Genomic DNA, 13390 nt, shown 5'->3' with positions numbered 1-13390 from the left:
AATATAGCATTAATGGTAAGACTCTTGGCAGTGTGGAGGATCAGAGGGATCTTGGGGTCCGAGTCCATAGAACACTCGAAGGTGCTGTGCAGGTTGACTCTGTGGTTAAGAAGGCATACGGTGTATTGGCCTTCATTAATCGTGGGATTGAGTTTAAAAGCCGAGAAGTAATGTTGCAGCTATATAGGACCCTGGTCAGACCCCACTTGGAGTACTGTGCTCAGTTCTGGTCGCCTCACTACAGGAAACCATAGAAAGGGTGCAGAGGAGATTACAAGGATGTTGCCTGGATTGGGGAGCATGACTTATGAGAATAAGTTGAGTTAACTCGTCCTTTTCTCCTTGGAGCGACGGAGGATGAGAGGTGACCTGATAGAGGTGTACAAGATAATGAGAGGCATTGATTGTGTGGATAGTCAGAGGCTTTTCCCCAGGGCTGAAATTGCTGGCACAACAGGGCATAGTTTTAAGGTGCTTGGGAGTAGGTACAAAGGAGATTCAGGGGTAAGTATTTTACGCAGAGAGTGGTGAGTGCATAGAATGGGCTCTCAGTGTCGGTGGTGGAGGCAGAAACAATAGGGTCTATTAGGAGACTCCTGGATGGCTACATGGAGCTTAGAAAAATAGAGGGCTATGGGTAAAGCCTAGGTAATTTCTCAGGCAGGGATATGTTCGGCACAGCTTTGTGGGCGATGGGCCTGCATTGTGCTGTTATGTTTTCTATGTTTCTATGTTTTTTTATATTTAAACCCAAACTGCTTCATGTTCTTATCCAAGTTCTACTGTATCTCCTCCACTGCTTCATCTGGTAGCTCATTCTATATACCCAACAACCTCTGTGTGAAAATGTTGGCCCTTGGGCCCTTTTTAAATCATTCCCATCTCACCTTCAGCCTACGGCCCCTAGTTCTGGACTCTTCTACCCTGGAGAAAAGTCTGATTGTATCAATTTTTCCTATTTCTATATGGTTACCACTCTGTATCCAAGGCTCCAGGGAATAAAGACCTTGCAAGGCCAACCTTGGATCAATACCAATGATCAAATCCTGAAGGTTGATCAGAAGGCCGGAAGTCGAGGCTCGATGACAAGAGCTTCGAGTCTGTAAATCTATGATCTATGTCAGTCCACTGAAGGCTGAAGGCCTGTCATGGGGTTGATGGAAGAGAGAGAGAGAGAGAGTGTGTGTGTGTGTGTGTGAGGAACGAGTCTTCTTTGGCTACTGTAGTTTTGTCGCTTGGTACAGTACTGTACAGAAGTCTTCGGCACATATATGTAGCTAGGGCTTTTGCACAGTACTGTATTTGTCCATGTGGAGCAGAGAGCAAGTTTGTAAATCTGGTAGAAGCAAAGGGTGTTGGGAATGGTGAGGGTAGAGTTCAGAATCAGAATCAGATTCAGGTTTAGTATCACCGGCAATTTGTTGAAATTTGTTAACTTAACAGCAGTAGTTCAATGCAAAACATAATCTAGCAGAGAGAGAGAAAAAAACAAAATAAAGCATAATAATAACAAATAAATAAATCAATCAATCAATCAATTACATATATTGAATAGATTTTGAAAAAAAGTGCAAAAACAGAAAAACTGTATATTCCGTGGGAGGGGTGTGGGATAGGTGACAGAGAGGGAGTGCCGGAGATGGGAGGGGTGGGTGCTACCTGTGGAGACACACCCAACGTTGAGACACCAGGAAAGGTCATTTGATTCCAAAGAATTGGTTTATTGCTCATTACAGAATGTCTGTCTGGTGCTTCCCAATCTTCTACTATGTTCAACCATGCCCAGCCTGGTGGATATGCTACATTGCAGAATGTGTGGCAAACCTCGCAAGCCTCCCCCAGTCCATCCTAATGCTGTGTTGGTCTTTGACACAAGTGACACAGTTTACTGTATGTTTCGATGTGCATGTGATAAATAAATCGGAATCTCCTTATAGCTCAGGCCCTCTAGTCCTAGCAATATTTGCATAAATCTCTTCCCATTCATGTACCTATCCAAACTTCTCTTAAATGTTGAAATCGTGTCTGCATCCATCACCTCTGCTGGCAGCTCGTTCCATGCTCTCACCTCCCTCTGAGTGAAGAAGTTCCCTATCATGTTCCCCTTAAACATTTCATCTTTCACCTTTAACCCATGACCTCTCATTCTTGTCTCACCCACACAGTGGTAAAGCCTGCCTGCATTTACCCTCTCTATAGCTCTCATAATATTGTATATCTCTGTGAAATGTCCACTCATTCTCCTACGCTGTAGGATATAAAGTCCACATCTGTTTAAGCTTTGTCGATAACTCAAGTCTTCAAGTCCTGGCAACATCCTTGTAAATTTTCTCTGTTGTCTTTCAAGTATTTTGATATTTTTCCGATAGGAATGTGGCTAGAACTGCACAAAATACTCCAAATACTACTCTAATACTGATCTACTGAAGCACATAATATGAATAGACTCTACCTATTTATGAACAGACACTGTAACCCTCCTTGACGTTCTGTCTTTAAAAAAAAGTACTAGGTTATCATCCTTTTCCAGATGTTTTTATCATCATCATAATGTGCCATGTTATATGACAAAGGCAATCATGCTCTCATGGAGATGATAGTTCTGAGCAGAAGTGGTTTGCCATTGCCTTCATCTGGTCAGTGTCTTTACAAGATGGGTGACCCCAGCCATTATCAATACCCTTCAGAGATTGTCTGCCTGGAGTCAGTGGTCACATAACCAGGACTTGCGATGTGCACAAGCTGCTCATACGACCATCCACCACCTGCTCCCATGGCTTCACATGACCCTGATCAGGGGCTAAGCTGGTGCTACCCTGTGCCCAAGGGTGACCTACAGGCTAGTGGAGGGAAGGAGCACCTTGCACCTCCTTTGGTCGAGACATATCTCCACCCCAATGCCCTAAATACTCTTAGCCGTTTCTGTATTGGTTAATCCATGAAAATGTGGATCATCCTTTCTGTTGATTGAATGTGGGTAAAATCTCTCTGAAGCTCACTGTTGGGTGATTAATTGATCACCGTTAGCTGTGTGAGTGTACAATTGGTAAATTGGTTTATTATTGTCACATGTACCAAGGTACAGTGAAGAGTGTTCTTTCCCATTTTGTCCGTGCTGATCATTTCATTACAATAGTTCATCGAGAGAGAGGGAAAGGTAAAGCATTAACAATGCAGATTAAAGTGTTACAGCTGCAGAGAAGGGGTAGTGCAGGCAGACAAATGGGTGCAAGGTCATAGTGTAACAAACTGTGAGGTCAAGAGTCCATCTCATCATGCTAGGCAACTAGTTGTCTTAGATCAGTGCGGTAATGCTGTCTGGGTTTGGTTGTATGTGCTTTCAGGCTTTTGTATCTTCTGCCTGATGAGGGGTGGAGATGGGGAAGGAGGGCAAATGTCTGGGATGGGTGGGGGTCTTCTTCTCTTCTCCCTCCTGCCATCTGGCAAATGGCACCGAAGCATTCGGGCTCTCACGACCAGACTATGTAACAGTTTCTTCCCCCAAGCCATCAGACTCCTGAATATCCAGAGCCTGGACTGACACCAACCTACTGCCCTCTACTGTGCCTATTGTCTTGTTTATTATCTATTGTAATGCCTGCACTGTTTTGTGCACTTTATGCAGTCCTGGGTAGGTCTGAAGTCCAGTGTAGTTTTTCTGTTGTTTTACGTAGTTCAGTGTCGTTTTTGTATTGTTTCATGTCGCACCACGGTCCTGAAAAATGTTGTCTCATTTTTATTGTGTACTGTACCAGCAGTTATGGTCGAAATGACAATAAAAAGTGACTTGACTTGACTTTGATTATTTTGGCTGCTTTACCGAGACATTGAGAAAAGTAGTCAAAGACAACGGAGGAGGGTCAGTTGGTTTCCATGATGTGCTGAGCTGTGTGCACTACACCCTGCAGTTTCTTGTGGCAGTGGGCAGAGCCATTGCCATACTAAGCTGTAATGCACCAGATAGAATGCTTTCCCTGGGGCACTGATAAAAATTGGTGAAGGTTAAAGGGAACATGCCAAACTTTTTTATCCTCCTGAGGAAGTAGAGGAACTGGTGTGCTTTTCTGCCCACGTGTCTATGTGGTTGAACCGGGACAGGCTATTGGTAAGAGATCTGAAAGTGGGAGGGGGAGGGGGAGATCCGAAATGATGATTTCTGATCTCCCCCTGCCCCTTCCACTTTCAAATCTCTTACTATCTCTTCTTTCAGTTAGTTCTGACGAAGGGTCTCAGCCCGAAACGTTGACTATACCTCTTCCTATAGATGCTGCCTGGCCTGCTGTGTTCACCAGCATTTTTTATGTGTGTTCCTTGAATTTCCAGCATCTGCAGATTTCCTCGTGTTTTGCAGGCTATTGGTGATGTTCACTCCTAGGAACTTTAAGTTCTTTACTCTGCTGACCTCAGTACATGTAGATAGGGACATGTGCACCACCCCGTCTCCTAGTGACAATGACCAGCTCTATAGTTTTGCTGATATTGAATCAGGATCAAAATCTGAATCAGGTTTAATATAACCAGCATATGTCATGAAATTTGTTGTTATGTGGCAGCAGTACAATGCAACATATAATAATAAAAACTGTGAATTACAGTAAGTATATATAAATAAATGTGTTGGCACGTGGCCAAGTGGTTAAGGCATCGGTCTAGTGATCTGAAGGTCGCTAGTTCGAGCCTCAGCTGAGGCAGCGTGTTGTGTCCTTGAGCAAGTCACTTAACCACACACTGCTCTGCGACGACACCGGTGCCAAGCTGTATGGGTCCTAGTGCCCTTCCCTTGGACAACATCGGTGGCATGGAGAGGGGAGACTTGCAGCATAGGCAACTGCCAGCCTTCCATACAACCTTGCCCAGGCCTGCGCCCTGGAAACCTTTCAAGGCACAAATCCATGGTCTCACGAGACTAACGGATGCCTGCTATTATTATTATTATTATTATTATAGACATAGACATAGACATACTTATTGATCCCGAGGGGAATTGGGTTTCGTTACAGCTGCACCAACCAAGAATAGAACATAAATATAGCAATGTATATAGCAATTATATAGCAATAATAATAGGCATCCATTATTATTATTATTATTATTATTATTATTATTATATAAATAAATAGTGAAATAAAAGTAGCAAAATAGTGTTTATGGGTTCATTGTCCATTCAGAAATCTGATGGCAGAAGGGAACAAGCTGTTCCTGAATCATTGAGTGTGTGCCTTCGGATTCCTGTACCTCCTCCCGGATGGTAGCAATGAGAAGGGAGTATATCCTGCCTGATGGGGGTCCTTAATGATGGATGCCACCTTTCTGACGCATCGCTCCTTGAAGATGTCCTGAATGCTATGGAGGCTAGTGCCCATTATGGAGCTAACTAACTGTCATGTCATCATGTCACTGGGCTCTCTCCCTCCTTCCTGCACTCTGACTCATTATTATTTGAAATATGGCTCATTGCTGTGGTGTCATCTCTAAATGGAGTTAGAGCAGACTCTGGCCAAGCAGGCATCAGTGTATAGGGAGTAAAGTAGGGTTCTGAGGATGCAGCCTTGTGGAGCACCAGTGTTGAGGATAATCACAGTGGAGGTGTTGCTGTCCATCCTTACTCATTGCAGCCAATTGATCAGGAAGTCAAAGATAGAGCTGCAAAGGAGGGTGTTGAGTCCCAGGTCAAAGTTTGGAAAGACAGTAGCGCAGTGGTTACCACAATGCTTAAGAGTGTCAGAGACCCAGGGTCGATTCCTGCTACTGTCTGTAAGGAGTCTGTACATTCCCCTCATGGGTTTCCTCCAGTGGCTCTGGTTTCCTCCCACAGTCCAAAGACATACAAGTTGGTAGGTCAATTGGACACTGTAAACTGTTCCGTGATTAGGCTAAGGTTAAATCGGGGGTTACACACTTAAAAATTGCCGGTGAATGCAGCAGGCCAGGCAGCATCTATAGGAAGAGGCACAGTCGACGTTTCAGGCCGAGACCCTTCGTCAGGATGAAGGGTCTCGACGAAGGGTCTCAACCCGAAATGTCAACTGTACCTCTTCCTATAGATGCTGCCTGGCCTGCTGCATTCACCAGCAATTTTTATGTGTGTTGCTTGAAATTCCAGCATCTGCAGATTTCCTCGTGTTTGCGTTTTTAAATCGGGGGTTACTGGGCAGTGCAGCTGAAAGGGCCAGAAGGGCCTACTGTACGTTCTATCCAAGTAAATAAATACATAGAGTCAGATCTAGGACGTTGGAGAATTTGAGCTGAATTCAAGATTCAAGTTTATTTACCCTTTGTACATTGAAATTTATAGTTAAATGAATCATTTGCACTGGGGGCAGCGCACAAGTGTCACCACACAATTCCGGTGCCAACATATCATGCCCATAATGCTCAGCAGAACAACACAGAACACAACAAGCAACAAAACAACAGCAGCAAAACAAGCTCTGTTCCTCCCTCCCACCCACGCACAGACGCAGTCCTTTAACCTCGGAACCATTTGGTTTCTTCAGCCTCCAGCCTCCAGCGGACTCAGACTCGGACTTGGGCCTGCAGAAATTAGGCCTCGACTTCCGCAGAGGACTCCAGTGTTTTGCAGACTTGGCTCTGGTCAGCTGCCCTTGACTTCTGGACTTCCGATTCAACCGCCGGACCTTGGAATTAATGGGAATGCGGGGAGAAATGGTTGTAAGGAAGAAGTTGCAAGGAATGGGATTGCTGTGTGAACTACCACAGATTTTACAGGGCAAAAGGCTCTCCTTCTAGGTTGCAAGAAAATCTAGAATATAGGATAAGAAGTTTTAAAGCTAATTAGGTTTTTTGTGATGTGTGTTCACTGCTGTAGTGTTGGAAATGCTGCGTACTTTGGTCACAGATGGTTAAACAGGGCTTCCCACTGCAAATAGTTAGAAACTAGCTGAGATAATAGGAGAATATCATGAAAGAGTGGAAGGCTGTGAGGGATCAAATGTGCAGTGGCTAAGGTTACTAAACCTACGCCAGACATGTCTAGCACAGGGTGGCATGGTAGCACAGTGGTTAGCATAGCACTTTACAGTACTAGTGATCCAGGTTCAATTCCTGCTTCTGTCTATAAGGCATTTCTGCATTCTCTGGGTGATCCAGTTTCCTCCCAGATTCCAAAGACATGCAGATTAGTAGGTTCAATGGTAACCTGGGTGTAATTGGGTTTTGAAGACTACACAGAAAGTGTTGTCAGAGGTGCTGGTGGAAGCAAGTACCATTAAAGTGTTTGAGATACACGCTGGTTTTTATGTTTTATGCACATTTAATTCCATATCTTTATTCTTTTTTTGTATTTGTTGTATATTGTTGTTTTTCTGATGCATGTTGTATCCTGACCAATGCATCACAGCAAATTCCTAATACATGTAAATATATATGGTGAATAAAGTTAATCCTTCTCTTCAAGAGGCCCTTAGATAGGCACAAGGACGTGCAGAGAATGGAGGGCGTAGGAGCCATGTATCTAGTTATTGTCTGTCTATATTGTATTTGTTCGACGGGCATGGCAACATAGAGAAGGGATGAGTAGGGAGTGCATATTTTTTGTTGAATAAAAAATTTGATCCAATTGCACTTGTCTTCCTCATTTTAGTTTTACATGAACTGCAGAAGAGTTGAATGATTTTGCTGTTGGTTTGTAATAAAGGATTAAATGCACTTTTTCGACTTGGAGTTCAGTTAGTTGGAAGAGTGTCATACCGTGTGATACTCCCTCACTTCGTCTCTCAATAACTTTTAGTTAGCTTTCAAGTAGTTGCTACAGAGGGATATGGATCTTTGGTAGGCAGAAGGAATTAATGTAGTTAGGTGTTTAATTACTAAACTGGGTACTCCTTTTCCACCCATATTCCGAGGATGTACGTGTTAGGGTTAGTAAGTTGTGGGCATGCTATGTTGTGCTGGAAGATTATTGACACTTGTGGGCTGCCCCCAGCACATTCCCATTGAAGGAAATGGTATATTTTACTATAATGTTTTGATGTTTCAATATACAAGTGACAAATAAAGCTAAGCTTTACACAGAGTGTGCACTGTACCCTTGAAGAGTGCAAAATAGTGCCTATTACTGTTGAGTGACGAACGTTAGGTTAAGGATGTTCAGTGCCTGTTTATGAAGCAGTGAAGACCTCTGTATCTCTGGAAGGCAGAGAGAGAGAAAACATATGGAAAGTGCTAGGGCGTGAGAGACTGTGGGGGAGGGAGATACGGCGCCAGAAAATGAGATTGAGAAAGCCTAATTGAGAGATGAAAACTGCAGAAACAGATGTGAAAGCTCCTTTAGAAAACTGTTTTTATACTCACTGATGTATTTTAACATTCAAGTAGATTCACGGAAGTTGTATAAGGTTAATTTTCCATGTGGTTTACTTCGGTTAGAACTTCTTATCATTTTTTTCAAGTGTTTGTTTATCACGAAGAGATCACAGTTGCACATGGGATGAAGACCACATTGTGTCTGTGGTTGTTGTGAGGGATAGAGGGTTGAAATCTGGTAAGGCTAAAAACAGCTGATTCCATTGAAAACCCAAGGTTTAGCCATGGGCCCCAGCTGTGCTTTCTTTTTTGAAGGTGATGTAGAACAGTCCTTTTCCAAGCAATTTCTGGTATTGATTCCTAGCTCCTTCTGTGCTACATTGACAACTGCTTTGGTGCTGCTTCATACACCTGTGTGGAATTTGTGAATTTCATCAACTTTGCCTCTAACTTCTACCCTTTCCTTAAATTCCCTCAGTCCATTTCTGACACTTCTCGCCCCATTCTCAATCTCGCTGTCTCCATCTCCAGTAACATACTGTTTACTGATAACTTTTATAAACCTATCAACTCTCACAGATATCTTGACCACACTTTTTCCTACTCTGTCACCTGTAAAAATGCTATTCCTTTTTCTCAGTTCCTTTATCACTGCTGCATCTGTTCCCAGGATGAGGCTTTCCTTTTCAGACATGTCTTCCTTCTTCAAAGACACGGTTTCCCTTCTTCCACCATTGGTGCTGCCCTCACTCGAATCTCCTCCATTTCTTGGACGTCTGCCCTCATCCCATCTTCCCGCCACCCCAACAGGTGTAGAGTTCCCCTTGTCCTTATCTACCACCCCACTTACCACCCGAGCTTTAAGTTCCTCAGCATCCACATCACCGAGGACCTCACGTGGTCTGTACACACCAGCTGTGTGGTGAAAAAGGCACAACAGCGCCTCTTTCACCTCAGACAGTTGAGGAAGTTTGGTATGGGCCCCCAAATCATAAGAACTTTCCATACCAACATAATTGAGAGCATCCTGACTGACTGCATCACTGTCTGGTATGGGAACTGTACTTCCCTCAATCGCAGGACTCTGCAGAGAGTAGTGCGACCAGCCCAGCACATCTGTAGTTATGAACTTCCCATGATTCAGGACATTTATAAAGACAGGTGTGAAAAAAAGGGCACGAAGGATCATTGGGGCCCAAGTAAACCCAACCACAAACTGTTTCAGCTGCTACCAGCTGGGAAACGGTACCGCAGCATAAAAGCCAGGACCAGCAGGCTCTGAGACAGCTTCTTCCACCAGGCCATCAGACTGATGAACTCACACTGATCTGAGTGTATACCTATGTTACATTGACTGTTCCATTTATTTATAAATTATTATAAATTACTATGATTGCACATTGCACATTTAGACGGAGACGTAATTTAAAAATTTTTACTCCTCATGTACAAACGTATATGATGGATGTAAGTAATAAAGTCAATTCAATTCAAACGTACTTCTCCATCCAATAAATCATCCTCGACAACTTTTGCAATCTTCAAAGAAATCCTACCACCAAACACATCTTTACCTCCACCACCACCCCCACTCTTCACTTTCCACAGGGAATACTCCCTCTGTGATTCCCTTGTCCATTCGTCTTTTCTCGCTAATCTCTCTCCTGGCATGGATCCCAACAGGTAGAAGAAATGCTACCCCTGCCCATTCACCTCCTCCCTCATCTTCATTCTGGGCCCCAAACAGCTTCTGGGTAAAGCAACCCTTCACCTGCAAATCTATTAGGATCATCTACTGTATCTATTGCTTCCATAGATATGCTGATCTGCCGAGTACCTTCAGCATGTTGTGTGTGTTATTGCAGGAAATACTCAGCTGGTCAGACTGGCAAGAAGAGAGAAACACTGTCAGCAGTTCAACTCTCCAACCTTGTATCAAAACTGTGAATGGTAATAAATAAACAAATTTTAAATTAAACGGTAGAGGAAATCTTATTCTTTATCAACACAACATCGTGGGCCAAAGATTTGTACAGTGCTGTACTGTTCTATGTTCGTTGTACAGGAGCAGGTTCTTTCGCTCAATTTATCCATACCAGTTAAATTGTCTACTTCCTCTATTCCCCAATCTGGCTTTTTACCTCTTCTCACCTGCCTATTACTTCCCCTAGATCCCCTCTTCCTTCCCTTTCCCCCATGATCCATTCTCCTGTCCTATCAGACTCCTTCTTCTCCAGCCCTTTACCTTTCCCACCCAACTGGCTTCACCTATCACTGTCCTGTTAGCCTCCTTGCCCTCCTCCCACTCTTTTTTATTCTGGCATCTTCCCCCTTCTCTCTCAGTCCTGAAGAAGCGTCTTGTTCCGAAATGTCGGCTATTTACTCTTTTCCATAAATGGTGCCTGTGTTCCTCCAGCATTTTATGCGTGTTGTTCTGGATTTCCCAACATCTGCAGACTTTCTCGTATTTATGTTGTGTCGATCTTTTAACCTGATTCTAGGATTGATTTAACTCTTTCTTCCCACTTAGTCCTTCACTTTTCTATCATCTATGTTCCTATCTAAGAGCCTCTTACATGTTCCTAGTGTATCTACCTCTACCACAACAACTGGCAGCGTGTCCCTTGCGTCCACCGCTCTGTGTAAAAAACCCTACCATTGACATCCCTCCTGTAGTTTCCTCTAAACAACTAGAATTTATGTTTCCTTGTATTAGCCATTTTCCAGCCTGGCAAAAAAATCTTTGGGTGTCCACTCGATCTATGCTTCCAGAGTTCTCTACTTGGGGTCTACAGACCCATTGGTTAATGGTAGGGATCTATGGCACAAAAAGTTGGGAGCCCCTGTTCTATGCTTATATCAAGCCCACTTCTCATCTTCTTTCTCTCCAAAGGGAAAAGCCCTGTGCTGGAAAATGAAGCAGAAAAAAATAAAGAGAGCATAAAGGAGTTTCTTTAATAGTGTCAGGCTGTGGGACAGAGAGATTAATGAAAGAATTACTCATGTACAGGGTAGCAAAAGTCTCACAAGAGCGAAAGTTCAGAATATTTATCTAAAGTTATAGAAGGAAGGAATTCAGGCGATCTGGAATAAAAATGCCAGAAATTTTCACCATCTCCAATTGAACTCTATATTGGGTCTTGAGGACTGCATTGTATCCAATTGGAAGGTAAGGTGCTTACTTTGAGCTCCATTGGAATTTATCACATTGACTATTTCCAGAACTTACTGTTTGTGTTTCAAATATCCAGCGTTCAAGTTTCTGAGCTATCAAATGTAAGCTTCCGGTGGGACTTTATAGGGAAAAACTAGGTATCTCTTCAGGTGAATGCTGTGCATCTCATGATACGATTCATATCGGAGTTGCAAAACAGCCTTGGCCAAGAGTTATTTCTTGTCAAAATAAGATCAGCTTGTGTCTGTGTGATCTTGAAAATCTGAATCTTTGTCAAGAGCCTCACGCACGTTAACAAAATCAGGGTCAGGCCGGAAAGAAAGTCAGTACAGCAGACTGAAGGTCAAACAGATATTATGCCAATGCCAGCTGAATTTTCACAGAGCAACCACATGTGGTTAGGGGGTGGGGAGGTAGTGGGAAAGGAGACATCTATAGTAGGTTAATATTTATTTTTCCATTATGATCTCTTGCCAGTTATTCAGCAGCCAGAAACACCATGTAAAGAAATAATTTGCTACTCTTCTTTGAACCATAAAATATAGGAGCAGAATTAAGCCATTTGGTCAATCAAGTCCTCTCCACCATTCCGTCGTGGCTGATTTATTATCCCTCTCAACCTCATTCCCTGTCACCTTTGACACCCTTACTAATCAATAGCTTTTATCTTGTTTAGCAGCCTTAGCATGGTAGAGTAGTGGTTAGCACTATGTTTTACAGTACAGGTGACCTGGGTTCAATCTGTCTGCTGTCTGTAAGGAGCTTGTAAAGTTCTTCCCATGACTTGCATGGGTTTCCTCCAGGTGCTCCGATTTCCTTCCACAGTCCAAAGGTGTACCAGTTGTTAGGTTAATTGGTCATTGTAAACTGTCCTGTGATTAGTCTGGGGCTAAATCAGAGGTTGCTAGGTGGCATGGCTCGAAGGGCTGGAAGGCTGGAAGGCCTTATTCCATATAGATAGATAGATAGATATACTTTATTAATCCCGAGGGAAATTGGGTTTCGTTACAGCCCCACCAACCAAGAAAAGAGCGTAAATATAGCAATACAAAAACCACAAACAATCAGACAACAAAATGCAAACTATGCCAGATGGAAATTAAGTCCAGGATCAGTCTATTGGCTCAGGGTGTCTGACCCTCCACAGCTGCAAGTTCAATGGCCACAGGCAAGAACAACCTCCCATGCCGCCCAGAGTTGTATCTCGGTGGAGCGTCGCCGAAGTCCATATCCAGTCTACAAACACGTTCCTCGATCATAGCATGACCCGGATTGCACCATCTGTTGTCAACCAGAACAGTAAGCACCCAACTCCTTTACGCTTACCGCTCTCAGTGCACTTCCGGTCAGCCCGAACGGTCTGGAAACCGTCCATGGAGAAGTTTTGATCGGGTATGTCCTCGTGCAGCCCCGTCCCAGTGAAACACATAACACTGCACTCCCGAAGTGTTCTCTGATGCCTGGCTAGCGCCGTGAACTCGTCCATTTTATTACCCACCGAACTCCTCTTCTCCATAAGTCTCTGTTGTCTCGACCCGGTCCTCTTTCCTCGCCTTTGTGATCCCCCTCTGCATCCTCTGTGTGTTTTCCTCCAGATTTCAGCAGGGGTGTCTGCCGCTCTGCTCGCTAAACCGGCCGGCATTAGCGCAAGCAGCTGGTCCCTGGAATCAACAATGCGACCATGCTTCTGTCCCGTGTGTCTGGATGTAACTATTTCCAGTGCTAAAAACTCAAATAAAACTCTCTCTACCAGCATGTTAGAGAGGGTGAAGCTTCGATGTGTTACTGTGAGAAAAAAAAATACAAAAAATAACGTAAGTTAAAACGTAAGAAGAAGAAAGTAAGAATAGATCGGAACGGCTGTACCAGGCTGCATGCACAACCGGCGCATGCGCACTTGAATCTCATATTGTAGCTCAATAAATAAATGAATAAAAATAGATAATGTTA

Source organism: Mobula hypostoma, chromosome 6, assembly GCF_963921235.1.
Source record: "Mobula hypostoma chromosome 6, sMobHyp1.1, whole genome shotgun sequence".
NCBI classification, from domain to species: Eukaryota; Metazoa; Chordata; class Chondrichthyes; order Myliobatiformes; family Myliobatidae; genus Mobula; species Mobula hypostoma.
This window is presented reverse-complemented; position numbering follows the sequence as displayed.